General features: G+C 43.8%; 1 protein-coding gene across 1 annotated transcript in view; it reads right to left on the bottom strand.

Moving 5' to 3' along the window:
• TANC1 (tetratricopeptide repeat, ankyrin repeat and coiled-coil containing 1) overlaps positions 1-2,157 on the bottom strand; it is a 235,757-nt gene extending 233,600 nt beyond the window's left edge. The window contains 1 exon segment of the mRNA XM_034643399.1: positions 1,933-2,157. The gene's annotated coding sequence lies outside the window, so the exon portion shown is untranslated.
• Between the last annotated feature and the right edge of the window lie 15,099 nt (positions 2,158-17,256).

Raw genomic sequence — 17,256 nt, 5'->3', positions numbered from 1 at the left:
GAGCAACGCTAGGAGGAAGTCCTGAAGGATGTCAGATACCATATTTCCTTTATTCCTGCATACTTTTCAACTCAATACCACCAAGATATATTTACCACGAGTTCTGGTTGACACCCACCACACATTCTGGCTCACAGACTCTGCAGAAACTGGCATACTCTCAGGAAGGTCCCTCGTGAGATCTCTTAAGTAGATTAGATGAGTAAAACATTCAGACTACTACTATAATGACCATCTCTCAGTTGCTCATAAATTCTCTCATTCCCAGCAATCAAGAAACAGCTGTTAAAATCCAGGAATCTTCCTAGTAGCAGATCTAAAATACCTCCAAGCCGGCCAGAAGAGTTTCACAACTGCGGCTTCTCCTTCCCCTCCCCCATCCCAGGAGTGCCAGCCTGGCAGGAATAAAGATGACCCAGGAAGGGGGCGGGGGGAAGTAGGGTAACGGATCTGGTTAAAGTAGAGATGCACACTCCCCTCATTTCCACTATAGAGGAATTCGAACGGTCTGTACCAACTAACGAGATTTCTCCTTTCCTCTCCCATCCCCACCCCCTCCAAACACATTAACTTCTGCAGTCTGGTGGTCTGGCATTTCCAGAGTTGGTGACCTCAGCAGTCCTAAATCCTTTCTCAAAGACTCTAAGCCAGGCACTTCCTTTCCGTGCCAGAGTTCGAGGCCCATCCCACGGTTAGTTAGATTCAGCTTGCCTTTACCTTGTAACCCACCCAGACGGCGCTGCTCCTAGGGTCAAGTTCAAGATGAAGGTGCCCTCCTACCCTCCCCTAGTTGATTCCAACAGGGACAGCGCTACCGATACGAGTCTCATCACCTGAGGCACAGTGATCTGGGGCTGCCAACACTGGGCTGGAGGGAAAGACTGGCCGAGCCCAGCGTCCTCCGAACCTCTGGCCGCGGGGCGGCCTTTCCACCTGGGCACCGCCGCATTTCCTCCCGGAGCCTTACACAATAAGTCAAGTAAGTTTTGAGACTGCCGATCCCGAGACCTTTCTGTCTGCAAATACGCCACACAATGCTTAGGGCTTCCTTCCTCGCAAGCCTTTCCGGAAAGCTGCCGCGCCAAAGCCGGGAGCCCCGCAAACCCCCGGAGCTGAGCGCCTGCACCCCAAAGTCTTCCAGTAAGACGTGAGCCTTGACGGTTAAGTCCCCCCAAAAGTGACCACTCTCCGCTATCCAAGAACAGGGGAATTCACGATCTTGATAGGATCATCGTCTTTCCCAGCTCCCCCTCAATGTCTACTCCTACCCTCCCCCTCAAAAGAAAAGAACGTGGATATGCTAATCGCTGTGTTTTGGAAGGGAAGCAATAGACTTATAGCCCAGACTGGGGAAATACCACAACCCCCATTCCGCCCTCGGGCTTAAGTTCAACCCGCAACTTCGCGACCCGAGCTCCCCTACACCCCGGGGGCGCCCTGGACCCCGCGGTGCCAGGCGCGCTTCTCCTCCGCCTCCTCTGCCCCAGGTACCAGGCGCAGCCCAAGCCCTTGCCAAACCCGCGAGCTACAGAGGAGGCGGGAAAGGGGGCGAGGAGGCGCGCCGGGCGGGGGTGGTCCCGAAACTCGAGCGTGCTGCCGCGCGTCCCCGGTGCCCCTACACCCCAGTTCTGCCGGGGGCGACTCGGTCCGGTGCGGAGGGGACCGCGAAGGGAAGGCGCCGACTCTCCAGAGCCGGCAGGACCAAGGCCCGGGAGCCCAACATGTCCAAGCCTATCCCCGGAAAGCTCCCGGGTGTGCCCAGCGGGGGCGGGGGGGGGGAGGCAGGCTCCAAAAACTTTCCCACATGCCTTTCCACTCTCCCCATCTCCCTCTCCTCCTCCGCGGGACCCTCTCCTCCCCTCAGCACCAATGCAGCTGGCCCTGCCCTGGACCCAGGGAGGCCGGCGGCGGCGCCAGGGCGGCGGGAGTTACCTGCGGGAAAGTTTCCAACTCCACGGCGCGGTTCCCCACCCCAGGGCCGGGCCTCGGGGCGCGGCCAGCTCCACGGTCCGCGGCTGCCTCTCCTCCGGCTCCCGGCGCGGCCACTGCTCCCGCAGCTGCCACAGCGAAGGCTGCGCTCCGGCCCGTCCCCCAGCCTCGCACGGCCCACACCGGGGCCTCATTGGCAGCGCGAATCCCCGCCCTTGCGCGTGTTCCCGAAGGCACCTTCCTCTCGCGCGCCCGCCCGGGCCGCGCCTCCCGCGCCCCTCCCCGCCCAGGGCTGCGGCGTCTCCCGGGACCCGCTGGGGCTCAGCGCGCGAACTTTCCGCCGGGCGCGGGCGCTGCGCCTCTCCGCCCCATCTCTCCCGGCCAGGTCTCCAGCGCCCCCCGAGGGGGGCTAATCTCCTGAGGCTGCGCCTGGGCCCTTCCGGGCCTGGATTAGATTGAGTGGTAGTTTTCCAACCTCTTTAGAATCAGTGTGGTGACACGGCGTCCCCTCGCCGCGTTTTGAAAGCAGCCGAAGAAGACATACGGGAGCAATTAACTAAGCTGAAGTTTTGGTGGATGCTTCACGGTGACTTTTGTGGCTTTCTTGAATTTTCTCTCCCTAACATACACATACACCCTCGACCACTCACTTTCTGGGGCAAAGAATGAGCTAAGGGAGATGGAAGGGGTAAGGGGCATCTCCCCCCAAAAAGCGAAATGGGGACGTTCAGGGACTGGTGATTGCCTGGCGGGGGGGGGGGGGCCAAGTTCTGCAGCCTCCTCCTACAGCCCCGTGCTGGCCCTGTGCTGTCTATGCTACATCCACGGAGGCCAACATCGTGTTTCTGTCGGTGGGAGGAGGGAGGTATGGAGGGGGGAGAGACAAAGATGTTATTATTGTTTCGGTTGGTAGCAGTAAATTAAANGGGGGGGGGTTGGTCCTCGGGGAGGGGATCTCCCAGGGCCAAGTTCTGCAGCCTCCTCCTACAGCCCCGTGCTGGCCCTGTGCTGTCTATGCTACATCCACGGAGGCCAACATCGTGTTTCTGTCGGTGGGAGGAGGGAGGTATGGAGGGGGGAGAGACAAAGATGTTATTATTGTTTCGGTTGGTAGCAGTAAATTAAATTCCCGAGTGCCCAAAATGTTTTGTTATTTCCCAGCAGAGCGAAAGCCAGGAAAGGGCCTACGGATTCTGGAGGCCTGGGTTCGCCAGCACCCCGCAAGAATCCCAGGCAGTCAATTCAAGCCAGGGGAGAGCTCAGCCCATTCCACACCCGAAGCCTTTTGGACCAGCCGTAGTCACAGGAAGAGCAACTAGGACTGCTGCTGCCTTGTGTGGCCTGCGAAAATTGTGCACGGGTCACCCCAATGGTGTGTCTGGAGCTGGGAATACAGAAGTTCCTATAAATGGATTTATTGGCAACCCCTAACCTTGCTGTGGCAAACCCTCCTTTAACTGTGTTTTAAACAAGTTTTCCATAAAAATTTCAACCTCATGCAGAGCCTTCCAATATAATGATACCCCCAGAAAGGACTGTCCATATTTAGAGTTCATATGAAAAGGGATAGGAAGCAAAATGCCACACAAGCTTCCTACATAAATGAAAAACTGAAATTGGCTGGATTTTTCGCCCCCAGTTTCAAAGGCCTGATTATTATTGCGCTGATATTTGAGCAGTAAACATATCAGCAGCCCGAAGTTTTAATCAAACAAAGCAGGATATGAATATTTACAATAAAATATAAACTTATTAAACTGAAAAGTATTGACCTATTTCTTCACTCTGAAATGCCTCACTGCTGAAAAATATGATGATATGTTTAATTTCTCTCGAAATGAAATGCATAAAAGTTACCAATCTTCCAACAACAGATGAAAAGGCAGATAGCAACCTTAAAAATAAAAGAATGACGCAAACAAAAGAAAAAAAAAACTCCACAGTAGTCTAATCTGAAATCTGAAATATTAAGATATAAAAGAAACAATCCTGGGGAAAACACACTGGTACAATTCCCTGCCTCAAACTTCTTTATAATGGGTGAAATATATAGTGGATGAAATTTACAATTTGTATCACATTCTTCTGTCTTTGGCTCCTTTAAGCTATATTCTCCAAGTTTTTGAGGAAATTGCTTAGTTAAACTGGGCTTCGAAGTCAATGAAATTCGTTTTCCCCCTTCAACCCTCAAAGCTCCCAAAGTAGCAAGTAGAAAATAAATATGTTCATGATCAACATTATCTTTAAATTTTTTTAGTTGAAAAATTTTTGTTTTTATAGTTCCAGAAATCACAGTCACTAAAGAAGTAACTTCATCACTGCCTCGTTAGGATCCTGTGTTTAACATTCTAAACAGGCATACAGCTAGCAATCTGAAATTTGTACACAGAAGGGCCCTGTCTCCCCTTCTTCCTGTAGTGTTTATATAATCCAAAGTACATATGTTATTATGCACAATCTGATCTCCAGCTTTAAACAGCTAACATTACATACAGTATGTCATACTAAGAACATCAAAGCTGTCTTAAACTGTGAGTGAAAATGGTACATTTTATAGAAGACAAGTCCAAAAACACAGAGTAACCAGAATTCATGTGTGAGGGGAAAAGGGGGGGGTGGATCCATTAAGATTAAGTCTGTAAGAGAAAAATTTGAACATTTTCTAAGAATCTAAAAATATGAAGCATTAGCTGAGCACAAGTTCAAAAAACAAATTTCAATGCTTTTTAAATATCTGCTTTTCCCTTAAAAAAAGATATTTTTAGTTAGTTGTTAGGTAATTTTTCTTATTTTTAGGGGGAGAGGAGAGCAAGAATCACCTCTTGAGCTCCTTAGGGTATTTCTGATCATCCCATTGAATTTAAAAAACTCACTCATTACATTTCTGTTGATTCCAGCTGAAAAAAATAACTGAAAGACAAACATAGATCACATTAGTGTTATATGTTGATCACATTCACCAAACGTACATGCAATACATTGGATTCCATTTTAAATTTTTCTGTGGGTTTGCCAGAAATGGTAGCTTTTCTCAGCAGAGTGAAAGAAAACAGCAAATAATAAACTGGTTATTTTACTGTACAATTTATTGCCCAGGGCAATAGGCTGAGGAAGGCGTGAGAAAAGAATGTGTCTCATGAGTGTTAGTATGCTTTTTTCCCCTTGCTCAGATTCTTAAGTACTTCTATTTTAAATCAAGCCTAAGTTAGGATCAGAGCCAGTGTTTATTATGGTATGTGTAGTATAGAATACATAGTGAGAAGTGAAATGTTTTAAACAGTGTAGGAATTAAATTCAAAAACTGAGATGGGACTAAAAAAAATCAAGGCAAGGTAGGAAATCCAGACTCAAAATAATTCAGCCCACAAACACTTTTTGCCTATTTTGGAGTGTCTTTTAAAGTTTACATAATGCATTCTCCTTTGGTCCATTCATTCTTCGTTTCCCTTTTAACATTTTGGGGAGGAAAAGTATTTTTAAAGACATGGGAATACTGAAATAAATTGGGCGATAGTTAGAAATCCGTTGGGAAAAGCAACGAAATTGTATACCCTACACAGTTCTTGGGTATGTAACAATTCACAGTCACACACGTGTATCAACACCATGGTCAGAGGTGGGCTAACGGCAGACATTCGTCCTGGGATATTAAAAGCCATATTTGTATACAGTTAGCTAGGCAGTCAAATTAAGAGTCACCTAACAAGACATATAAACCCTCTGCAGTTCTAGCACATGGCTTCCCCATATTGTAGAAACTTATCCAATAGGGGCTAGGCAGTGAATTATTTAAACTGATAAGGAATCCACTGAGGGAAGAAAATAGGGAAGTAGATGCAGGGGTTCACATTTCCTTCTAAGAATATAAGAGCAGCTAAAATCCCAAGAGAATTTTGTTTAAGATGGCATGCCATCCGATTAACATTTTAAACAAAGATTTAGCTCAATCTTCTGACGGCGAAATGGTCTAGAGGGAGAAATAGAAATTTCCCATGTTTAGGAAGGGTGAGGTAGTGCCGTCAGGTAGTAATCCATCCAATAACTGTTGTTGAGTCTGGTTAAGATGGCTTAAAAAGAAATGTGCTGTTAACTTTGAGTATAAGAAATGCATTTTAATATTGTCCATCTTGGGAGTGGTGCTTTCCCTCTCCTCAGCAAGTTGTATAAGAGGCACTGACACTAGAGTCATAAAATCTAGATCCGGTTCCGACTTTGGCAGTTATTGTTTGTGATTCCTGGCAAATCGTTGAGTCCTTTCAAGTCTTTGGCCTCTCATCTAGGAAATAAGGAGGAGAGCATAGAGTCTCTGCCTCACGGGTTTGTTGGGAAGATTAAATGAAATAAGGGGAACAGCACTTCGTAAATTAGAAAGTGCTCTACAAAAGCTAACTTTCATTTAGTTGGCAATAAGCTATGCTTTTCCCTCCCCATTCCCCGGGGCCGCTTTGGTTGGAAAAACAGCCCACAGTCTTGATCAGAGGAGTCCAGAATGCCCACATTTGCCAAATGTGAAAGGAAGAGTGACTTAAAGATGATTTAGTAGTAGATAATAACTCCAATTAAGCTCTCAGAGGCTCATCTGGGGGTAAATTGACAGTTCTTCTCTCAAACAGAAGCAGTCAGGAGCCATTTACAGAATTACATTTTCCCCCTGTGTTAAAGAGGAAAAATCGCAGCATATGTACAATATAAGTGTACCTCACGTGATGCAAATCAACATATGCAAATTCTTAATTACACAATGTATTGATTTAAAGGAAATGTCTCCTTTAAAAAAAAATTCTTGCCCAGAGTCTTTGCAAGTGCCTCTACAATCTTATTTACATTACTAATACTAACCATCCTTTCAATTCTGTGAAATAGTACTGATCGATACTAATGAGATTATGAGCTTGAACCCATATAAATATTTTCTGTAAGACCAAGCACTAGCCAAACCTCCTTTGCAGTTGCGTATTTATTTGAAGAAATCGAAATCAGGGAATAGCACCTACCAAAAGCTTTGGTTTAAGCCAGGGGGTGGGGGTGGGGAGCATAACTATGGATAGCCTAGTCAAAATGGAAACTGATTTTATTTAAAAATCAGTTTGCTGTTTTTCCTTTGATGATCAGACAACGTCATCCAGGCACAGATGAGGAATATTGACGATGATGATGATAATCAGGTTCCTAGAACTGAGAGGGCTTTCTCCCCAAGAGGCCATGCAGAATAGACAGGTGTAGCTTCCAAGACAAAATGTACATAAAGCAGGATGCCTGCGTTTAGAAAACTATTTTTTAAACTAGTCTTGGGATTTTAATACAATAATTAGAAACTCTATCTAAAACAGTCTATTAAGGGTCTGAACATTTTAAATTTGGGGCAGAAATGTTTAAATATAAACTTTTGTTCTATCTTCCGTGTGTGTCATGTCTTAATGTTTCAGTAGCTTTAACAGGAGTCATGTCTGCCTAGGAGAAAATAGGGCACAATGTAATTATCATGAGAAATTAAACCACTGGGCTTCATTAGAGAAGCCACCTCTTACCTAGAGCATTTGCTCTAAAAACCAGCTACTTAGTAAAGATTGATTTGACTACCTAGTGAGCTGCCTTAAAGCCCTGCTAGTTCTCAGTGGATTCAAAGCTCTTCCTAAGCCTCTTTCTGCTTTTACAGCTCCTCTATTGCCTCTCTTCAAGGTTTTCAGGGCCTTTGAAAAGACCTCCTGAAGGGAAAGAGATTACTGATACAATTACAATAGAAACAGGTTAAAACATCAGGAACCCAAAATAAGACAGCAGTCACTGGGGGTTAAAATTAGATGGTGTCCTCATCCGTCTTCATCTTCTAATTCTTCACACCCTCGTCCTACCCGTAAAAGCCAATCAGAATGTTGGAGACCTAAAGCTTGTTGACAAAGAATTGGTACCTGCATAGGGAGAAAAAATGTCCTAATATTTATCTGAGAAACTATATTTAACTTACCATTCAAACTCAGGTGGCATGTAGAGACACTGAATCACTCATACATTGCCGATGGAAATACAAAATGAAACAGCACCCTTGAAAACTGTTGGGCAATTAAAAAAAAAAAAAAGCTAAGCATGCAACCACCGTATGGTGGTGTTGCAACCACCAACAATCGCACTCCTGGGAATTTATTCCAGATAAATGAAGACTTGTGTTTAGCCGAAAACCTGTATTCAAGTGTTCATGGCAGCTTCCTTCGTAATAGCCAAAAGTGGAAATAACCCAGACATCCTTCCGCCAAGGGATAGTCAGACAAACTGTGGAACATCCATGGAATACTCGTCAGCAATAAAAAGGAATGAATATGGACGCTCGCAACCTGGATGAATTTCCAGGGCATGATACTGAATGAGAGAAGCCAATTCTAAAAGGTTACATAATGAAAGATCCATTTACATAACATTCTTGAAATGACAAAACTGTAAAAGTATAGGACAGGTTAGTGGTTGCCAGGAGTCAGGGATGGTGTGGAGGGGAGGGAGCTATGAAAGGACATCGGAAGAGATCCTTGTAGTGATAGGAATGTTCTGTTTCCCAACTCTGTCAACATCAGTATCTCGGTGGCAGTACACTGTTAGCGATAAAATGGGTAAAGGGTACAGGAGAGCTTTGCTTTTTGTTTCTTTGTTTTTTGTTTTTACAGGAGAGCTTTGTATTATTTCTTACAACTGCATGTGTTATTAACAATGATCTCAAAACAAAAAGTTTAATTTTTTTAAAAAATCGGATGGGAAAAAGTAGGAAGTTGAAAATCAAAATAATACCTTTTAAAAATAGCCATTAAAAAAGGTCCTGTGTATCATCACTTAGAAAGACGAATGTATCAAACACAAAGCCCGGCTCCAGATGCTGATTGAAACATAACTTCCAGAGGCCCTTGACAAGAGCAATCTGCACAATAAATAATGCCCATAACCAAATGGCAGAGTGGCTTAAAAGTTGACAGCTTTTTCTACTAGAATGGGAGCTTCATAAGGACAAGGAACATGTTGCATGATTGAGTGAATATAAATTCTACATTTTTCCAAGTCATCTACTGCTGCATGAAGAACCACACCAAACTTAGTGTCTTCGTACAATATTGATCCACAGTCTGGTCTCAGTCAGGCCGTTCTCATTCAGGATGCGTCATGAGTTGCAGTCTGAACACAGCTCAGCGTGGTCTGGTGCCTGGACTGGGAAGACCCAGAAGAGCTAGGGCCTCTTAGGCATCTCTCTGTCTGGCTGTATGCTTTCTCCACGTGGTGGCCCCAGCATAGCCAAACCTCTTATGTGGCAGCTGAAGGCTTACAGAGCGAGTTCCCAAGAACAACAGCAGAAGCTGTATGGCCTTTTCTAACCTAGACTCAGAAGTCACACAACCTTTAATGTTCTCGTTGAGAGTTGCCATGGCATAATAAAAAGGCCTTGGGCTTTAGAGACAGGCAGACCTGCATTCACATCCCAGTTCTGCCCCTTTTAGCTATGAGCTGTTGGCAAAGTGATTTCACCTCATTGCACCCCAAGGTGAAACTGTTATCTTAATAACTGGCATCAGAATTCCCCTTTAGAAGATCTCTACTAGGAAAACATTTATTGGGTCAAGAAGTGAGACCTTTGGTCCCGAGTATGAGTTAACTAGCAAGACATCACAAACAAGGGCCAGACTGCTCTGAGTGTGACAAGAGAGAAATTTGTGTTTGCTTCTAAGGACAGGAGGTAAAAGGAAACTGTAAGATAGCAAAAGGATGAAGCAATGTGTATGAAGGATCTCCTCCACCCCCACCAAGAAGTTTCCTGCAGTGAGTGCATCAAGGAACATTTTTTAAAAAATATTTTTAGGGGCACCTAGGTGACTCAGCCAGTTAAGCACGTGCCCTCATCTCAGGTCATGATCCCAGGGTCCTGGGATAGAGCCCCACGTTAGGGTCCCTACTCATCAGGGAGCCTGCTTCTCCCTCTCCCTCCCCACCCCCAACTCATGTTCTCTCTCTCTTGCTCCACTCTCTCTCCCTCAATTTTTTTTAAATCTTAAATAAATTTTTTAATTTTTTTTATGTAATCCCTAACCCTAGTGAGAGGCTTGAACTCATGATCTCAAGATCAAGAGCCAGCCAGGCACCCCTCAAGAAACATTGTAAGAATGAGAGAGTGCCTATTATTAAATTTAAAGTTAGGGCAACTGGGTGGCTCAGTCTGCTGAGCGTCTGACTCTTGATTTCAGCTCAGGTCATGATCTTAGGGTCCCAGGATTGAGCCCTATGTTGAGCTCTGCTCTCAGCAGTGAGTCTGCCTAAGGATTCTCTCTCTTCCTCTCTCTCTACGCCCTTCCCCAACTGGCGCATGCGCTCTCTCTCTCTCTCAATTAAATAAATAAATCTTAAAAATAAAATAAAATAAAGTTGTGGTAATGCATTGTTTCTGTGTGTCCTTATGTGCCATTCTACCCCTCTCTGCAGCAGACATATGAGTTATACTTTTAATGACTATGATTGTAACTACTTTTCCTTTTGTTGTTTTTGTTTGAATTCCAGTTAGTTAACATACGGTGTAATAGGAGTTGCAGGTGTACGATATAGTGATTCAACACTTCCATACATCATCCAGTGCTCATCACAAGTGCACGCCTCAATCCCCATCACCTATTTCACCCGTCTCCCCACCCACCCACCTACCCTCTAGTAACCATCAGTGTGTTCTCTACAGTTAAGAGTCTATGTCTTAGTTTGCCTTTCTGTCTCTTTTCTTCCCCTCTTTGCTCATGTTTTGTTTCTTTTTTTTTTTTTAAGATTTTTATTCATTTATTTGACAGAGATAGAGGGAGAGAGACAGAGAGAGAGAGAGTGAACCAGAGAGCACAAGCTAGGGGAACAGCAGAGGCAGAGGGAGAAGCAGGCTCCCCACTGAGCAGGGAGCCTGATGTGGGGCTCAATTCCAGGACCCTGGGATCATGGCCTGAGCTGAAGGCAGACACTTAACCGACTGAGCTACCCAGGTCCCCCCATTTGTTTTGTTTCTTAAATTCCACATGTGAGTGAAATCATACGGCATTTGTCTTTCTCTGACTGACTTATTTCACTTAACATTATACTGTCTAGCTCTATCCATTTGTTGCAAATGGCAAGATTTCATTCTGTTTTATGGGTGAATAATAGTACCTACTTCTCAATATAATGACACAGCAGATAATAAATGGTAACAGGTGTTACAGTTATGGATCAAAGACTCAAATTTACATGTCTTAATAAAAATAATTATTTCTTTATAAACCAGTTAAGGACAGAATCAGGAAAAACTCAGCTTAAAAGGACTTAACCAATAACAGTGCACTTAACCAATAACAGTGCACTTAAGTGCCAAGGCCACAGGTAAAGCAAACTTCAAAATTAGATGATCCAGAAACTCACCAAGGTAATAAAAGATCCATTTTCTTTTCCTCCTCTGCTCAGCTATGTACAATGTGAGCTTCATCCTTCATCTTAACACCAATTCCCCTTGACCATGTAACATAACTGCCAACCTCAGCTGGGCTGTATGCTTTCTTTTTATATCCAGTAGGAGAGAATATACATTCCTGTCTCAACATTCCAAGCAAGAACCCTGAAACTGACCTTGATTGGACCATGTGGTCCAATGCCCTCTTCTACCTAAATCAATGTCAGTGGAGGGCGCTGGAGGGGGCTGATTACCTAAGTCAATCATGGCCTACCTCTGGGTTAGAGGAGATAGTTTTCCTTGGAGCACGTGGGCTACAACAAGAAAAGGAAAGTTCCCAGATGAATACCCAATTAGGGAAAAGCAAACCAACAAATAGCCACCACCAGTGGCAAATAAAGGTTAAAGACAAAAATCCTCCAAATTATGAACTTTATGGGGGAAATAATCAAGGGGATCTTTGGTGGTTAAAAATAAACATGTGTTTTTTACCACAATTTTTTTTTCCAGATTTTATTTATTTTAGAGAGAGGTAGCACAAGCAAGGGGAGGAGCCGAGGGAGAGGGACAAGCAGACTCCGCATTGAGTGCTGAGCACAAGGACCCTCTCCATTCCATGACCTGAGCCACAAGCAAGAGTCAGAGGCCCAGCCAAGCGAGCCATCAAGGGGCCCCTTACCATAAAACCAAAAAACAAAAAAACAGGTTGGGGATCACATGTATAAGAAGAAGCAAAAGAAAGGGAAAAGAACAGGATAATAGATGGATCGAAAATGAAAAAAAAAAAAAGGATTGAAAGGAAAAACCGTTCAGCTTCTCCCTGACTGATGGTTCACTTAGGATTTTTCGGCCTTACGATGATACACATTCCATAGAAACTGTACTTCAGATTTTGAACTTTGATCTTTTCCCAGGTGGGCGGTGTGCAATATGATCCTCTCTGCTGGGCAGTGGTAGCCCACCACAGCTCCCAGTCAGCCGCGGGAGCTCAGGGGTGGGCAACGTGTACAATCACCACCGTCCTGCACCCACACAACCATTCCATGTTTCACACGGTGTTTCAGAACCATATTCAGTATGCTGCATGAGATTTTCCGTACTCAAAAAAAAAAAAAAAAATGGGCTTTGTGTTTGATGATTTTGCCCAACTGCAGGCTAATGGAAGTGTTCTGAGCGTGTGTAAGGTAGGCTAGGCTAAGTTATGCTGTTTGGTGGGCGAGGTGTATTAAATGCATTTTGGACTTATGATATTTTCAATTGATAATGGGTTTATTGGGATGTAGCCCCCTGTTAGTCAAGGAACATCTGATAGACAAAGACAAATTATTTGTAATAGTCTTGGCTCAATAAAAAGCTGTTAGGTTTTTTTTTTTTTTCCCTTGAACATGAATGACACAGAGGCCTAATTATCAGGTTTATTTGAGTCATCAGCAAAATGGAACAGAAAAGAACAGAACAACCTGTAATAAATCTCACCTAAAAAAGGTGGGAACAAATACTAAATAAGAGATGGATACAAGTAAAGAAACATCTGAAACCCAATTATCTCATGGCAATATTGATGTGTTCTTTTTCCCTTTTAATGTATAAATACTTTGAATATTACAAATGGAATAAAGAAAAAATAGTTTTTAACAGTAGATATTGAAATTATATAATATTTGTATAAGTTTCCTGTGGCTGCTGCAGCAGATCGCCCAAACTTGGTGGCTTAAAGCAACAGGAATTTCCTTTCTCACAATTCTGGAGCCCAGAAGTCTAAAATAAGGGTGTCAGCAGGGCAGGCTTCTCTACCCCCTCCAGACGCTTTGGGGGAGAATCCTTCCTTACCTCCTCCAGCTTCTGAGGCCCCAAGCATTTCTTAGATGTGGCCACATAACTCCAGTTTCTGCCTCCAATTGCACACAGCCCTCTCTTCCTCTCTGTCTGTGCTTTCTCCTCTTCTGTCTGGCTCAAATCTCTCTGCCTTTTTTTTTTTTTTAAGATTTTATTTATTTATTTGTGAGAGAGAAAGAGAGAGTACAGGAGCGGGGGCGGGATGGGAGGCAGAGGGAAAGGGAGAAACAGTCTCCCGGCTGAGCAGGGAGCCCAGACCAGAAGTGGGGGTGGGGGATGGGGCTCGATCCCAGGCCCCCAAGATCATGACCTGAGCTGAAGGCACACGCTTAACCGACTGAGCCACCCAGGCGCCCCCTCTGCCTTTCCTTTATAAGGACACTTGTAATTGGATTTTGTGCATCTACCCAGATGATCCAGGATGCTATAATCCCCAAATTCTTAATCTAATTACATCGACAGACCCTTTTTCCAAATAAGGCAGCATTCATGTGTTCTAGGTATTTGGACAGAGACTTATCTTTTGGGGGCCGCCATTCAATCCACTATAGTATTTGTTAAAACAGAAAAATAAGCTAACAAAAGTGAATAAAGTTTCTAAGACTAGATATAAATCTACAATTTAATTTGCTAATGAAATGTGTAAAGTTTTATTTTTATTTTTTTCAGCTAAATGCAAGTAATTTATTGTCTCTAAATAATCCACATATATGTAGCCATCTAGAGATTTTTATCGTTGTAGAGACTTGTAGAACAATTAGGTTGATGACAAATGGGTCAATGTTTACAGGTTTAAGAAAATCCATCTCCGGGGCATCTGGGTGGCACAGTGGCTAAGCATCTGCCTTCAGCTCAGGGCGTGATCCCGGCATTATGGGATCGAGCCCCACATCGGGCTCTTCCGCTATGAGCCTGCTTCTTCCTCTCCCACTCCCCCTGCTTGTGTTCCCTCTCTCGCTGGCTGTCTCTATCTCTGTCGAATAAAAAAATATATATATATTAAAAAAAAATCTTTAAAAATAAAGAAAATCCATCTCCACTGGCAATTTTTACAAATGAAAAATAAGACGTTGGGTTGCCATCAAACACATACTATCTTAATAAAATGTATATTAGAATTATAAGACCCAGCTTATAAATCAGGGTCTAGTCAGGAAAATAGAAACCAAACTAGGTATTTCAAAGAAACAGCATTTACTATAGGAAATTATATCATTGGGAGAGCTGAAAGGTCAAGAACGGAGAAGTCAGTAACTCTGAGATTAGTAAGGACAGAAAGACAGACGGCAGCTGAGGGAACAAAAAGGAGGAGGTAACACTATAATAAAATAGGATTTTTTTTAAAAATAGGATTGCACTTCATACTGCGTCCCAGGATGCTAGGAACACCAGGGAGAGGGCATCCAGAAATGAAGTCACTTCTAGAGATACTGCCAGAAACAGAGAGAGAACTCTGACTTCTCCCCTCTTTCCTTCGAATGCCTTCTAATTTTCTGCCGGAACCTTCTATTGGCAGAACCTAACAGAAAGCCAGCTAGAAATGAAACCTGGGAAATGAGGTTTGCAGGCTCCTAGTCCCAGCATTCTGAAGCAGACCGTGTGGACGGGCAGATGGGGAGCTAAGGGACAAGAGGCAAATAATCAGCACGTAGGGTGATGTGGAAAAGCAGGTGGGCTCCTACATTGCTGAGAACACTGTACGTCAGAGCACTGAAACAAGCAACTCTTCATAAGTAACCAATAGGAATAAAGAAATAACCTCAAGGGAAAAAAGGAAATGAAGAGTTTATACAAAGATGTTGGAAGTGGCATCATTTTTAACAGCAAAACCATGAGAACAGCCCACAAGCTCACCAATAGGGAGATGATTAAGCAAACCATGGCAGATCTATGCAACAAAATACTCTATAGCTTAAAAAAAAAGAAGTATGTATTTCAAACAAGTCTGAAAATGTTCATATGAAATAAACTTAAGTGGAAAAGTAGAACCCAGAATTCTATTTCTACTGTAACAATTATAATTGTGTAAAACTGTGTGAAAGTATCTGAACAAAGATCAGGAGAGAACTGGAACAAACCAGTTTAGAGTTAATGTTTCTTAGGCTTCTTTTCTCCTATAAAGTTGCTTAAGTTCTTAATTAAAAAAGAAAAGTAAACGAGCCTTTATTTTTAGATTCCAAACCAGCTAAAAATTATGTGTTTCATATTAAGCTGCTTTTTAAAAAAAACAACCAACCAACACACACACACACACACACACACACACACACACTACAACCTGGCTAACCATTCCCACCATAGCACTTTTTACAACTCTGGCATTAATCACTGCCATGGCCCGAGGCCAGTGTCCGATTGGTCTAGAGATTTTATTTTACAACCTGAGAACACTGGCTGGCTCCCAGTGCCTGTGCTCTCCTGCCCCGAGCTGAGCCTTTTTTCTTGTTGCTATACTTCATGTATTTTACTACAGGCCAGGAGCTGTTAAAGTTAACTAAAGCAATGAATAAAGATAACAGGGCAGTACAAACAGCTTCCCCCACCGCCAAGCCAGCATTTTAATGACTATTTAAATTTTTGTCAATATTTGTTGCTTCAAAATGATTTGTTCTCTCCCTGAGCCCAAAGTGCCTATACCATTCCTAAAACAAAGGTCCCTAAACCCAGAGGGCAGAAGGCCACACCTTTGCAATCACCCCTCCCCCAACCTATGTTGCTTCCCAGAATCATGATGTGCCAAGAAGTTTTTTGCACTCATGAACTCTGCCTCGTTAGCAGCCCCATACTGATGCTTGTCACAGCTGCCTCAAGACTATTTGGAGTCTTAGTATGTGGTTACATCAGGGAAAGTATGACAGCATAACTGCCTCCCATAGGGACCTGCTGGCACTTTGCCCAAGAGACCTTGGCCATGCCCCCAGCTGGCTCTCTGCATGATTGATTAAGCAGTGAGAAGACTCAGGAGAACCTAGCTCCAAACTCAATCAGCTTGCCATTTTTGCGTTTTGTGAGTACTTGAGGGCCATCCCCCATAGGGGGCCTAGCCTCCTCCTGTGTCGCCACCTACCACCTGCGTAACCCTTGGTAAGCGATTTCAGCCCTCCGTGCCTCGATTTCCTAATGGATAAAATGGGGAAATAATAGAGCTGCTTCATAGTTCGTTGGAAATCTGGGATAATGCCCTTGAGGCTTAATGGAAGATATTGCTAGTTGTTTATCCAAGATCCATTCTACCTTTCTTTTTTTTTTTTTATTAACAGAAACACGATTTCATTTGGGGTAGCAATATGCCCAGCTAAAATACTCCCTCCATAGACCCCCCCCTTACAGCTATGGTGACCATATGTTTCTGTTCTATAGGGAAGGGTTTCCAGAAAAGCAATAGTTTCTGATTTTTTTTAAAGGCAGAGGGGACAGAGCCAGCCGGGATGCGTTTTGCTTTTTGCTCTTCCTTTTTCGTTCTGTATAACATGAGAACACCTAGAAGAAAAGCAGCCATCTAGTAACCAAGAGAACAAAAGCTATGGATGGTAGATGAGGAAGCTAGGAGGAACTGGGTCCTTGAAAATTTTCTCAAGCAGCTGTGTCAGAAGTGAACATCCTACTTCTGAACTTCTTGTGCATGGAAAAATGAACTCCATTTGGCTAAGCCGCTGTGGTCAGAGTTTCTGTTGTAGGAAGCTGAATGCGATCCTGCTTAAAACACTCAGCATACTGGGGCGCCTGGGTGGCTCAGTCGGTAAGCGTCTGCCTTCGGCTCAGGGTGTGATCCTGGCGCTATGGGATCGAGCCCCACATCAGGCTCCTCTGCTATGAGCCTGCTTCTTCCTCTCCCACTCCCCTGCTGTGTTCCCTCTCTTGCTGGCTGTCTCTATCTCTGTCGAATAAATAAATAAAATCTTAAAAAAAAAAAAAAACACTCAGCATACTGCCTGCCAACAGTAATACCTGACTAAACGTTACCTTTCATTTTTCTGTAAAGTATCACGATTATGAATCGGCTGTCATTATACTGAGCACTAACAGAGGTTCACCATTGTTATTCTGAAATTCAGTTAACAATAAAT

The sequence above is a fragment of the Ailuropoda melanoleuca genome, chromosome 2 (genome assembly GCF_002007445.2).
Source record: "Ailuropoda melanoleuca isolate Jingjing chromosome 2, ASM200744v2, whole genome shotgun sequence".
Lineage (NCBI taxonomy): Eukaryota > Metazoa > Chordata > Mammalia > Carnivora > Ursidae > Ailuropoda > Ailuropoda melanoleuca.
Note: the sequence above shows the minus strand (reverse complement) of the source record. Positions and strands in the feature narration are given on the sequence as shown.